This window comes from Macrobrachium rosenbergii, chromosome 23, assembly GCF_040412425.1.
Source record: "Macrobrachium rosenbergii isolate ZJJX-2024 chromosome 23, ASM4041242v1, whole genome shotgun sequence".
NCBI classification, from domain to species: Eukaryota; Metazoa; Arthropoda; class Malacostraca; order Decapoda; family Palaemonidae; genus Macrobrachium; species Macrobrachium rosenbergii.
This window is the reverse complement of record NC_089763.1, coordinates 35670278-35682777: the sequence shown is the minus strand read 5'-3', so window position 1 is coordinate 35682777 and position 12500 is coordinate 35670278. Positions and strand designations below refer to the sequence as shown.

General features: G+C 37.2%; 1 protein-coding gene and 1 long non-coding RNA gene across 3 annotated transcripts in view; one reads left to right on the top strand and one right to left on the bottom strand.

Moving 5' to 3' along the window:
- Nucleotides 1–10515, bottom strand: part of LOC136851497 (uncharacterized) — a 21401-nt gene extending 10886 nt beyond the window's left edge. The window contains exons 1-2 of the long non-coding RNA XR_010856895.1: nucleotides 10375–10515; nucleotides 1160–1230 (exon numbers count right to left, since the gene is read on the bottom strand). This is a non-coding gene — a long non-coding RNA (uncharacterized lncRNA). The remainder of the gene's footprint in view (nucleotides 1–1159; nucleotides 1231–10374) is intronic.
- LOC136851496 (uncharacterized) overlaps nucleotides 1–12500 on the top strand; it is a 98907-nt gene that overhangs the window by 23443 nt on the left and 62964 nt on the right. The gene's annotated exons all lie outside the window — the stretch shown is intronic.

Sequence of the window (12500 nt, the reverse complement as noted above, 5' to 3'; positions counted from 1 at the left end):
TCTCTCTCTCTCTCTCTCTCTCTCTCTCTCTCTCTCTCTCTCTCATTCTTCACCTGGCGGGTACGAAGCAGTATCCTTTGGTATATTAAGCACGTTTTCAAAAGTAAAACTACGCCTCTCTCTCTCTCTCTCTCTCTCCATTCACCTGAAGAATACGATGTAGTCTTCTTTGCTATAATAAGAACGTTTAAAAGTAAAAAATACACCTCTCTCTTTCTCTCTCTCTCTCTCTCTCTCTCTCTCTCTTACAAAGTTCAACCAATTCTACCAAACCCACCCCTGTGTCTTTCCTAAACAGGTAGGCACCAAGGAGGTACGAAACCATAAATAATAATTAACTTCTGTAAAGACATTGTACCCAACAGGTATCCCACAATTAAAGGGTATCCTCACCTGTCAGGTAAATGGGACATTCTCTCTAGAGATTCAGCCCGTCATGTCACCCTTTCAGTAATATGACGCAAAACGTACCCAGTTTAAGGTTCCGTCTGTCTTATATATTGGGTTCGATTTTTGTTTGTCTGTCTGATTCTTAAAAGGATGACGCGAAACACTACGCAAGGATTCTTACGAAATTTTAAATGCAGGTTGGTTTCGCAATTGGTAACAAGTGAGAGATTTTGGGAGAGGTAGGAATGGAACTTATTTGCCTGGCCATGGAGGATGTTTGTTTGTCTGTTTAATAGCAGGACAACAATAAAAAGTTCTGAAAAGATTCTTACGAAATTTTGAACACAAGCTGACTTCGTTATTGGCAACTAATGATTCGAGTTTGGGAGAGATAGGAATGCAACTTGGGGGGGTGGTGGGAGAATTAACTCCTCAGGCTTGGTGGAAGTTTGCAGTCTCTGAATGCCTGTGTTTAGAGATGATTTTCAGTTAAGAACTGGAATTCTCTATCTTTCTCTGTATTTCGAACAGAATTCAACCTTGTTGAATTTTAGTACGAAATTTCCATCAAAATATGCCCCGTCTCGGTTTTTTCACATCAAAAGAATATAATTTCGTTGCTTAAGATTTTATGAATAAAAAAAAGAGCAAACCAACAAAGGCAAAGAGTTATAAGTTTGAAACCAGAAAAAAGAAAGTAATTAAAGAGGTTTACTCTAAAGAGCACAATTTCTACTGACAATGTGTAGGAGAGTGAAAGTTTACTTACTTTAAACAAACAATTAAAATGAGGAGTGAGGCAGCACGATACAGTATCTCCTGGGAGCAAGATGTGAAGTGCTTCTGTAGAAGAAACTAAGACATTATATATATATATATATATATATATATATATATATATATATATATATATATATATATATATATATATATATATATATAATATATATATATATTTGTGTATGTATGTATATATATATATATATATATATATATATTTGTGTGTATGTGTATATATATATATGTATATATATGTATGTATGCATGTATGTATGTATGTATGTATGTATATGTGATGTATGACATATGTAAACCAACAAGAATTATGTATAAAAAATTTCATGTTTAATTTGGTATACACATGCAATCTTGCATGGAATGTCAGACGTAAAAAATTACTGTTCATCTGTATTTAAAATATAACCCCTTTTATATTACTGATGTATATACATCACAACAAATGTTATAATTTTATCTTTATTGAAAAATATATATATGTATACAACTTTTTCAAACGGTATTCTGACTGATACATACACGTACGTACAACAAAATTGCAAATATTGTGTCCCTGTATATAACGTGTATTTTGCTACTCTGCTGTCACATGTGTTTTTCAGTTAAAAAAAAAAAGCAAGATTTAAAAGCCTTATTGTACCTAGATTTCTTCTAGCGCCATCTTGACACCCAGAGACGAGATGGAATTGTTTTTTCTTCAACTCCTCCCATTTATCTCACCTTGCCATCTCTCTCTCTCTCTCTCTCTCTCTCTCTCTCTCTCTCTCTCTCTCTCTCTCTCTCTCTCTCTCCATCTGTAAAATTAGCCGGCGGGTTCAACCTTATACTTTTCTTTATCCAGGTTTTTTATCGTATTTATCACGGGAGTGTGTTTTTAATAGTTTCTTATTTACAAGTGTAAATAACTTGAAAATTCTGAGTACTTGTTTTTTTTCAGTATCATTTTTCTTCGTAAATTTTCTGTTTGTTATTGCCCGCTCTTCCTATTCAATCTTTTCTTAGCATTGTTCTTTTACTCATTATTCTTATAATAATCCTTATTTAACTGAAAAAAGCGTTTAACTTCACATATCCTCGTATTCACCTAAACAACTTTCCCTTCTTAGAATTCAGACATAACACCTAACGCGTAGACAGTCGCTCCATCTACCTCGTCAGACGGAGAAGCACAGATTTAAAAAATGCAAGTTGACAAACCGCTCGTCTCCTGACTTCGATCCATAATCTGTATGCTTTGTTTGCACGGACTTCTGCAGAGTTCTGCTTCTTCTTCTTCTTTCTTCATATGACGTAAGGAGAGGAAGGTTTGCTTAGAGCTTTCTCTTTCTAGGCAGAATTCGGTTGGTCACAAAATGCAGGGGATGAATATTCCACGCGGTGTCATGATTTTATCTCGGTTCTCAAGTCGTGTAGTCGCTTGTAACTTTCTACTTGGGAAGTGAATTTTCGTTCTGTAATTTTTTGTACAGTGACTTTTTAGTGTTTTATTTTGATAACCTGCACGCTTTATTATTTTGGTTTACGTTTGGTAATTATCGGTCTAATCTTTCTCAAGTTGACGTATGTCTGTTCAAAGCATGGCCATTTTCGCTATCTGAGACTTAGCTACGAAGTTGAACAGCCAGGGAGGAAGAGGCCAATGGGAGCCTCTTCTTTCTACAGTCAGATAAGAATCGAGTCCATCTGTCAACGTAGAATTAAGGAGAATCAGCACGATCCGTTTCACCAGAGTGCAATAAACATCGACTTGGTTAATCCTTAGTCAGGGGAAGAGTGGTTACCTCTCTCTCTCTCTCTCTCTCTCTCTCTCTCTCTCTCTCTCTCTCTCTCTCTCCTCCGTATAAGGCTGCAACTTGATACAACGGCAACTTTAGCAGTCACTCAGTACACGGATAAGTCTTGGACATATCTTATCTAGACGCACGTATGGTCTACCTTTCTCTTCTCCTCTCTTATTGTGACTCATTGCCGCTTAATCCTAAGGACTGTTACAAGTTTAAAGTCGCCTAATACACTCACAGCTAAAATACCCCCACCCTTAAAACATGACCCAATTTTCACATTCCCACACCAACGCTGGTACGTAGCCTAATTCCCCACAATATCTCATAATTTCTCTACACCCACAAACCATTCCTCTCCCACATTTGACGTTGACTGTGTCCTAATTCCCACAACCCATGCAATGATCAGTAATCATTCCCACACCCACAAAGGTCTTCTACCCACACGTACGCTTGAATGTGTCTCAATTCCTATAGCTTTTCTCAGTAGAGTAATTCGATATACTCTGCCTACACAAAAATCTTCGATTACACCTCTCTCTCTCTCTCTCTCTCTCTCTCTCTCTCTCTCTCTCTCTCTCTCTCTCTCTCTCTTTTATTTAGGATAGGAATGGGAAGAGGCTATAAATATACATTTATATAAAATACATTTCATTTATTCAATTCGTGCATGTATGTATGTATACTTTAAATCTGTCATTTACGTACGTTTGTATGCATTTCTAAACCCCTTATGTATGAATGGTTCCGAGTCTTTTTCATTCGTGTATGTATGTATGTGTGTGTATGTATATACAACAACACAAAACATGTTATCATTTTATTCTGGATGTAAACACGAGTCATCGGTATACTGCTGTTTAAAACTTGTATAATATTCACTATTTATGTCTGAAATAACCGGAATTTTATTCCAGTAAATAAAAACAACGAATGTACATATAATACAAGTCAGGTCCATCTTACTTGACAGTTTTACTCAAACGAGAAAATTCCATTAGACGAAAGCGAACAAAAACACTGCATTTATACGCATCATGGCTGACATCAAGATACGCAGCTTTGCTCTTTAGCGGGAACAGCCAGAGAGAGACACGGCTGGTTTTAGTCTCTCAGACTCGCTGGTGTCTAGCCCAAAGTCTCGACGGGGGTGACGAGACTGCAATGGAATGGCCAGCATGTCCGGTGAGATCCCTGTCACGATAAACTATCAAGAGATCGCAGTTGCAGTAGTATTGGTTGAGGTACTACTAGCAGGAGTCGCAATAGTACTATTGTTGCTGGACAGCTGTATACAAACAACATGCTGGTAGCTAAACTTACAACCCCTTCGATTCACAACCGCCCTGGTGTTGCTGACAACATACTGGTGCTTATAATTATAACCCCTTCGATTCACAATCCCCCTGATGTTCTTTGCAACACCTGACAGAATTAAAATGGATTACAAATGACGATTGAAATTAATGAAAGTTCGGCCTAATGCACGCGATTTAAAGCCAGGCTATTCACAGCTAGACCTGAGCCTACAATACATCAGAGTTGCTTTTTGGATTATTTTTATTATTTATCGTTTTGCATAGTTATTTTTATAATAAACAGATAAATATAGATACAAATAAACTGATTATTTAAACCAGTGGTCTCTCTTGATTCTAAAACCATTCTCCATCATTACGTCATATTTTCCTTAATATTGCTTCACAAACTTACTTCTCTGCACAAACAACTCTTCTTTATAGGCTTCACCCTCCATAGCACTCCTTATCTCAATCCCCTCCGTCAACAACCATAAACCATAACTTATCTCTATTCGTTTTTCATGTACCTTATATAACTCCATTTTCTACGGGCCTGCTAGTTCAAGGTCGTGTCCCATATATTAGCCCTAGGTTAACTAACCAATAAGTCTCGTATTACTGGTAAAATTTATGCTTGTGTGACGCCATTTTCATAGTCTTAAGTTTTGGCTGAAATCACCCACGAAGAAAGTATTTCAGTATAACAGGAATGCAAGGAAAATGCAATTGATACCGACCAGCTTTGGGGGTCAACGCTTGCGCCAAATTCTTTTGTTTGTTGTTGTCAGTTATAATATCAAATGTTGCGCTAGATGTAAAAGGGTGTATACAGTTTCCCATTTGTTTAATCTCGAACGCGGCTTTATAAGGCATACTGCATTTACAACAGCTGTCGTCAGCGTCTAGGCTGAATGGTTTGCATTCCGAATCTGTTATCGTAAAACTGTTGATTATTCTAAGGATAATTGTTTATTCTTGATTATACAGCATATATTATGCCATCTGCTCCTTGCGTTTAATGCAATAGCTGCACTCTCTTGAATTCTAAGATGCTTTTGTACGTTTCTTTGCATCAAAAGTTATTTGTGGTTCCTGTGTTGTTTGCAATTTTCATCAACAATCTTTTCGCAGAAGACTCAAAGCGAAATTCCTGCGTCTGACATCATGCCTTTTTCTTTAAAAAAACAAAAAAACCTTCTTCCATGTTTATGCTCACAGATCAAAATCTTTCTACTTGATTTATGCACAGGAGAGGTCATTTAACCACAAGTTCCTCACAGACCTTGGTGTTATTTCTTTGCATGCTACAACGCTTTCCATAGTCTTGAACTGTCTTCGTGTTTTCACATTTAAACCTTTATCCTTGGAAAGGTCAGTTATGCCTATTCTTATGACAAAGAATAAGTTGAAGAGCTTTTTAATTCATGTACCTAGGTGGGATTTGTTTCCTTAGTATAAGGCAAAGTTAATCATGTATTGTGTCACATATATGTCACTGAATAGCAATAGTTCTTTTGTGCCAAAAACTAGACCTATGTCAATTTTCTTGTAGTTTAAGTCCATGAATCACACAAACATGTATGTTCTTAACTCACTCTTTACCTCTCAGGCCTCATTGTGACTCACTGCTACCCGTACCAGGCTCCTGGGATCTGTTGCAAGTTTCTAGGCTCCGATATTTAAGACGATGGCTGAGCGCTTCCTCCTTTGAATGAACTATCCTCTCTGATAGTCTAATCCTTTGACCACTGGGCAACTTGATAGTAACCCACTCTCAAACCCAATCACTTGAATAGTCCACTCTCTCTCTCTGATAGTCTCCAATGACTGTTTAATCATTCAGTTGGAAAGATTTCTTAGAAAAGGTAAGAGAGCCGAGCCGGCCATCTTTGTAGGTCAGTTTACGGCTGTCTTCCAGATTAGAGACGGTCAGTTTCTTGAGTTGAGAGGTCTAGTCTAATTTGCAAAACAGTTTCCATCCACTGCAGGGGAGATAAGTGGATTAATTTTTTATAGCTGTCCTCTCTTTTTTTAGACGTAAATCTCTGTGATAAAGCGTGAGATCTACTTTTGTTGTTGTTTACTTAGACCTGTGGCTAGAATGAGCCGCGACATCAAAGAGGAAAAATATAGTAGGTCTATTCTTTGAGATAGAGAGAGGCGTTGAGTAGGTCTAATTTCTCTTTCAATTTCTTTTGTTAAACTTTCCAATCTGACAGAGTAACTGTTCATCAAATGTGAGATTCCATGACCTACAAGAAGTTATATCCTACATATCCTACAGCCTTTCGTGGTTGGAGTAGTAGGATATAAAGCAGACGCTTTGAAAGGTATAGCTCATATAAAAATCGACATCTGCCCAAGCCAAATTATGCCACTGACGTAAACCAAACATGGATAGGCTACCGTCCGTCCCTCTGGTACTCGATCTGTGACCTACATGGCGCCATATCCTACTGTCTTTAAGGGATAGGACGCTTCGAGTGAAGTCCTTAAGCATCCTACAAAAACCCTACATGCTCCCGACGTCATCTGATCACCCTACAGACGAGGGGTGTCTGTCGAGTGGGCGTACTGAGGGCGTTGTTGAGGACATACTGTATAATAAGTCACGATGGGCGTTGGTTTTCAGGGCGAGAAGAAATATATCCCCAGGGGTCGGGTGATTATAATAATGGCGGAACTGACGTTTAGAAAGTAAGAAGTGGTCATGTTTATGATTATTAGAGAATTGGAGGGTGTGTGTGTGTGTGTGTGTGTGTGTGTGTGTGTGTGTGTGTGTGTGTGTGTGTTGTGTAGTGATTAGAAGATTAAAGTGAAAGGGCTGATTATTAGTGATTATTATTATTATTATTATTATTATTATTATTATTATTATTATTATTATTATTATTATTATTATTATTATTATACAGTAATTTAGCTGACCAAAAATTATATTTAAATAGTAACTTTCTGCTTTACCTAAGCAATAAAACCTTTTTCCCTTTACTTACGTAAGAGAGAGAGAGAGAGAGAGAGAGAGAGAGAGAGAGAGAGAGAGAGAGAGAGAGAGAGAGAGAGCTGTAACAAGAAATCTTTTACTTTCTGGAGCATCAGAGAGAGAGAGAGAGAGAGAGAGAGAGAGAGAGAGAGAGAGAGAGAGCTTTCGTAACAAGAAATCTTTTACTTTCTGTAGCATCAAAGAGAGAGAGAGAGAGAGAGAGAGAGAGAGAGAGAGAGAGAGAGAGAGAGAGAGAGAAGAGCTTTTCAAACAAGGAATCTTTTACTTTCTGTAGCATCAGAGAGAGAGAGAGAGAGAGAGAGAGAGAGAGAGAGAGAGAGAGAGAGAGAGAGAGAGAGAGAGAGAGAGAGAGAGATTTCTGTAATAAGAAATCTTTTACTTTCTTTCTGTAGATCAGAGAGAGAGAGAGAGAGAGAGAGAGAGAGAGAGAGAGAGAGAGAAAGGGGTACCTAATGAAGTCATAGGTAACCTTTTTACACCTGAGTTGAGACGCTCAATCCTTGAAGGTCACCAGGAACCCACGAGAGCGAACTGACCAATATTCGAAGACAAAAAAATTAACCAATTAGAACGAAGCAATTAAAGGGCGACACTTAATGCCCATTTCTAATTGGCTAATACTTCATGATGAAGCTTTTTAGTATCGCCCAGATGGGAAAATAGAGCTGATTGCCTTCTTTGGGCTGAGTCACGGTCATACCTCTCTCTCTCTCTCTCTCTCTCTCTCTCTCTCTCTCTCACGTAACAAAAAACAGTGGGTTTATTTTAAATTGAGGTGAAAGCTATGCTTTAGATATTTTGACTTTATTAGGAACCTCTCTCTCTCTCTCTCTCTCTCTCTCTCTCTCTCTCTCTCTCTCTCTCTCTCTCTAATGCTACGAAAAATAAAGCTTTTCCTATAACGAGAGCGCTCTCTCTCTCTCTCTCTCTCTCTCTCTCTCTCTCTCTCTCTCTCACGTAACAAAAACAGTGGGTTTATTTTAATTGAGGTGAAAGCTATGCTTTAGATATTTTGACTTTATTAGAACCTCTCTCTCTCTCTCTCTCTCTCTCTCTCTAATGCTACTAAAAAAAAGCTTTTCCTATAACGAGAGCGCTCTCTCTCTCTCTCTAATGCTAATGCTAAAAAATTTCTTATTACGAAAGCTCTCTCTCTCTCTCTCTAATGCTACAAAAAAATTTTTCTTATTACGAAAGCTCTCTCTCTCTCTCTCTCTCTCTCTCTCTCTCTCTTCAAGACCATTTATAAGCATTTTTTCATTAATGGCCTCCCATTTAAACTCCAAATTAATAGCGACGTCTAAAAAGCTTCATAAGAGTTATCGGCAACTTTGCTTAATTCCCTTTTCTCCTTTTTTTTCTAATCGTCTCCTTCGCTTAATTACTTTTTTCTCTTTCCACTTTTTTTTTGAAGTGGCTGAAACACAAGAGTCACGCTTTGCCCACTGCTTGTCGTGGTCAGCGAATTAACTCTGCCATGGTATTTTCATTCTGTTTATTATTATCTTCTCTTCACTCTCTACTTTAATTTATTTTACTTTTCGTTGTTAGCGACTTTTTCCTTTTATTCGTGTTCTGTTTTCATTCCATTTATTCAGTGTTCCATTTCCCTTCGTTTCTTGTCTTTCGTTGTCTTCGTTCATTTATCTTTATTCGTTTCTTTTTTCTTTTTCACTTCTTTACTGCCTGCTTTTCTTGCTTCGTTTCTGAATTATTTCTACTCTGTTTATTTCTTATCATTTCTGGTGTTCGATTTTCTTTTTTTTTTATCTAATTATCTTTTCAACAATACGTTTATCTATCTGACGTCAAATGTGTTTATATATGTCACTTTTTATCTTACGTTCCGATCCTTATCATTCCTCCTTCTCCTTCTACTCCTACTCCTTATCTTCTTCTTCTTCTTCTTCTTCTTCTTCTATCTCTCCCATCAAATTAAAAATTCGAAACAAAAACAAACAAGTAAAAAATGAGCCGAAGTTTCTTCGGCGCAATCGAGTCTTCTGTACACCGTATAATCAAGGCCACCGAAAATAGATGTATTTTTCGGTGGTCTCAGTATGGTGCTGTATGAGCCGCGGCCCATGAAACTTTAACCACTGCCCGGTGGTGGCATGTCCTATATCGTTGCCAGAAGCGCGATTATGGCTAACTTTAACATTAAATAAAATTATAAAAACTACTAATGCTAGAGGGCTGCAATGTGGCATGTTTGATGATTGGGGGGTGGATGGTCAACATACCAATTTGCAGCCCTCTAGCCTCAGTAGTTTTTAAGATCTGAGGGCGGACAGAAAAAGTGCGGACAGAAAAAGTGCGGACAGAATAAAGTGCCGACGGACAGACAAAACCGGCACAATAGCTTTCTTTTACAGAAAGCTAAAAAGGCGTCAAATGCCACTTTAAAAAGATTACCTCATTCCGAACTCGGCACACATATACGCCCCTCTGACGCGCCCCGAAAAACGGTAGGGGCCAATTTATACCCGTAATGACCCCACTCGAAGTAGGTGACAAGCGTCGGGGACCTTTGGGAATGATGGCTTCATTTCAAAGGGAGAGAGAGAGATACAAAGAGCGAGATTCGTGACGTCTTTCTTGTAAGGAAAATATTTAAGAGAAAAATACTTGACTCTTGGCCAAGAAAGCGAGTGTGTGCGTATTTTTATCTTATAAGTGGTAAGTGGTGTTATTTGGTGGTAAAGTTTGCGTGTTGTAAGTGGGAACGCATTGTATTCCAGAGCATTAATACATACATACATACATACATATATACATACATACATAAAGATATGTATATACATATATACTGTATGTATATATATATATATATATATATATATATATATATATATATATATATATATATATATATATATATATATATATATATATATATATATAGTAGGGCTATAGTTAATAAGCAATTTGTGCATATAATACCAGATATCAGTGGAAGTGAAAAACAGTTTTATTTCCTCTGAAATTATTTTGAACTCGATATTTTACTTTGCATTCTCGAGATCATCGAAAATCATTTTTAAAGTGATAGGAAACCAACGCTTTTTACAGCCTGGCTCAAAAGGCAAATGGTTACTTACCCAAAAAAAGTCAGGAAGTCACCGTCATTGTTATGTCACAGGTTCACAGACAAAATAAGGGTCGCCAAATCAGTCAATTTCATTTGTGGACCAGAAGGTGACGACCTTGCAAACTGTAATGCATGGCACCAAATTCCTCTTGAAAAGTTGTATGTGCTGCGCAATTTACTGGTACAAGCAACCATCTGAAGGCAAAAATGGATACTTAAATATTAGTTATATACATTATTATTATTATTATTATTATTATTATTATTATTATTATTATTATTATTATTATTATTATTATTCAGAAGATGGACCCTATTCATATAAAACAAGCCCGCCTAAGGGGCCACCCACTTGGAATTCAAGCCTCCAGAGAAAATGGCATTCATTAGAAAGAAGTAACAGACGGTAAAATTGGAAATAGAGAAAGAAGAGGTCACTGTTTAAAAAAGACAGAATAAATTAACCTTAGACATAAGACAAAAACAGACAGGAACTTCCAAATCCTAAGTCACACTAAACTACGCAAATTCCTACCTGGCTTCGTGAGCAAGACAGGAAGCCCTCAAGACAATGAGGAGAGAGAATATGGAAGAAAATCAAATCCAATGAAAGAATATATTTACCTCCAAGGAAAACGGGTTCTCGTATATGCCCCCGAAGGGTAAATAGATTATCTCCGGGAGTAATTGGACAGTAGGTGATTTCCTCAAATATTTATGGGTCATGATTTTCCTGTGGTGATGGCAATTATCTTTATTGCCGTTTTCACTCATTCTTTGTTATCTCTCTCTCTCTCTCTCTCTCTCTCTCTCTCTCTCTGGGATTTCGTGGTGATTATTCGATTACTGATTATATCTGTCTACTTACTAGCACGTTTATATTAATCAATTATCATTTACACGAAAGGGTATATAAAGATTGCTGCAGAGTTGTAGACCTTGAATGGATGAACATATTTATATATCTTTTTCTCCTTAGTGTCCAGAAAGCAACATCAGTAGCCTTTTGTCTTTATTTCTTAACAATGCAATTCCCTGTTTTATTTATTTGTCAGTCATTTGTTTTTTTTTTAGACTTGTTGACGTCAAAACTGAACCTTTTAGAAATATGTAAATATTCTGTTTAGCATCATATACGAATTACTTCAATAACACATCAAACCCACTTACATACAACGCATAAAATGACAATTACGAAGTATGATACAACTTCCACATTACACGGCCTTTCTCTCTGAAATTCTCTCTACGTGCTCATTTGATAACACATCCACATCTTGACTCCTGAATTAAATATCGAATATGCGAATACGGTGCGAATTAATTACACTAATTTGCAGTTTAGAATTATGCTGTTACTTCTCAGAATACAATGGCCTTCTTTCAAAATCCCCCATCACGCTTCTAATCTATTATTTCACGTAACTTTCACTTTCTTAATGCCACAAAGAATGTAAGCATGCGCAGTAAAGCAATTGACAAGTTAGGAATATGTTTTTTTTTTTTTTGCATATTAGAAAGAAAGAATATTACATTCTAAAAGTACCTTTGTATTTATTTTACATCTCAAAGATTTCTTTTCATTCATTCAGCCGCGCACAATGAACAATTTGCATATTTACAATTATCCATTAACATAAAGGGTTATATACATGACCTCTCTCTCTCTCTCTCTCTCTCTCTCTCTCTCTCTCTCTCTCTCTCACTGAAAGTCCCACTGTCTCTCACCTGTCAAACATTTCAACTCACATCATATAAACAAGTCCATCGCTATTTCGGCAAATGAGTTTACGAACGTGCCCCAAAAAAATTGGAGCCACATATCGACGGCTGTCTATGACAGGTAAAGAGACCTTCCTTCCGTTCTTTGCTCTCTCTCTCTCTCTCTCTCTCTCTCTCTCTCTCTCTCTCTCTCTCTCTCTGTCATATACGTCAGTTTAATATATTAATCTTTATCCCATAAGTAAATAGAACCCCTCTCTCTCTCTCTCTCTCTCTCTCTCTCTTTACCTTCCCGACCCGAGAGCTAATTCCTTGAGGAGGCATGCCTTTCTAATACGCTTTCTCGTTGTACTTTCACTGTTGCGCCCGGTTTTGGGTATAATAATTATAGTTTTATCTTGTAAAGAGTA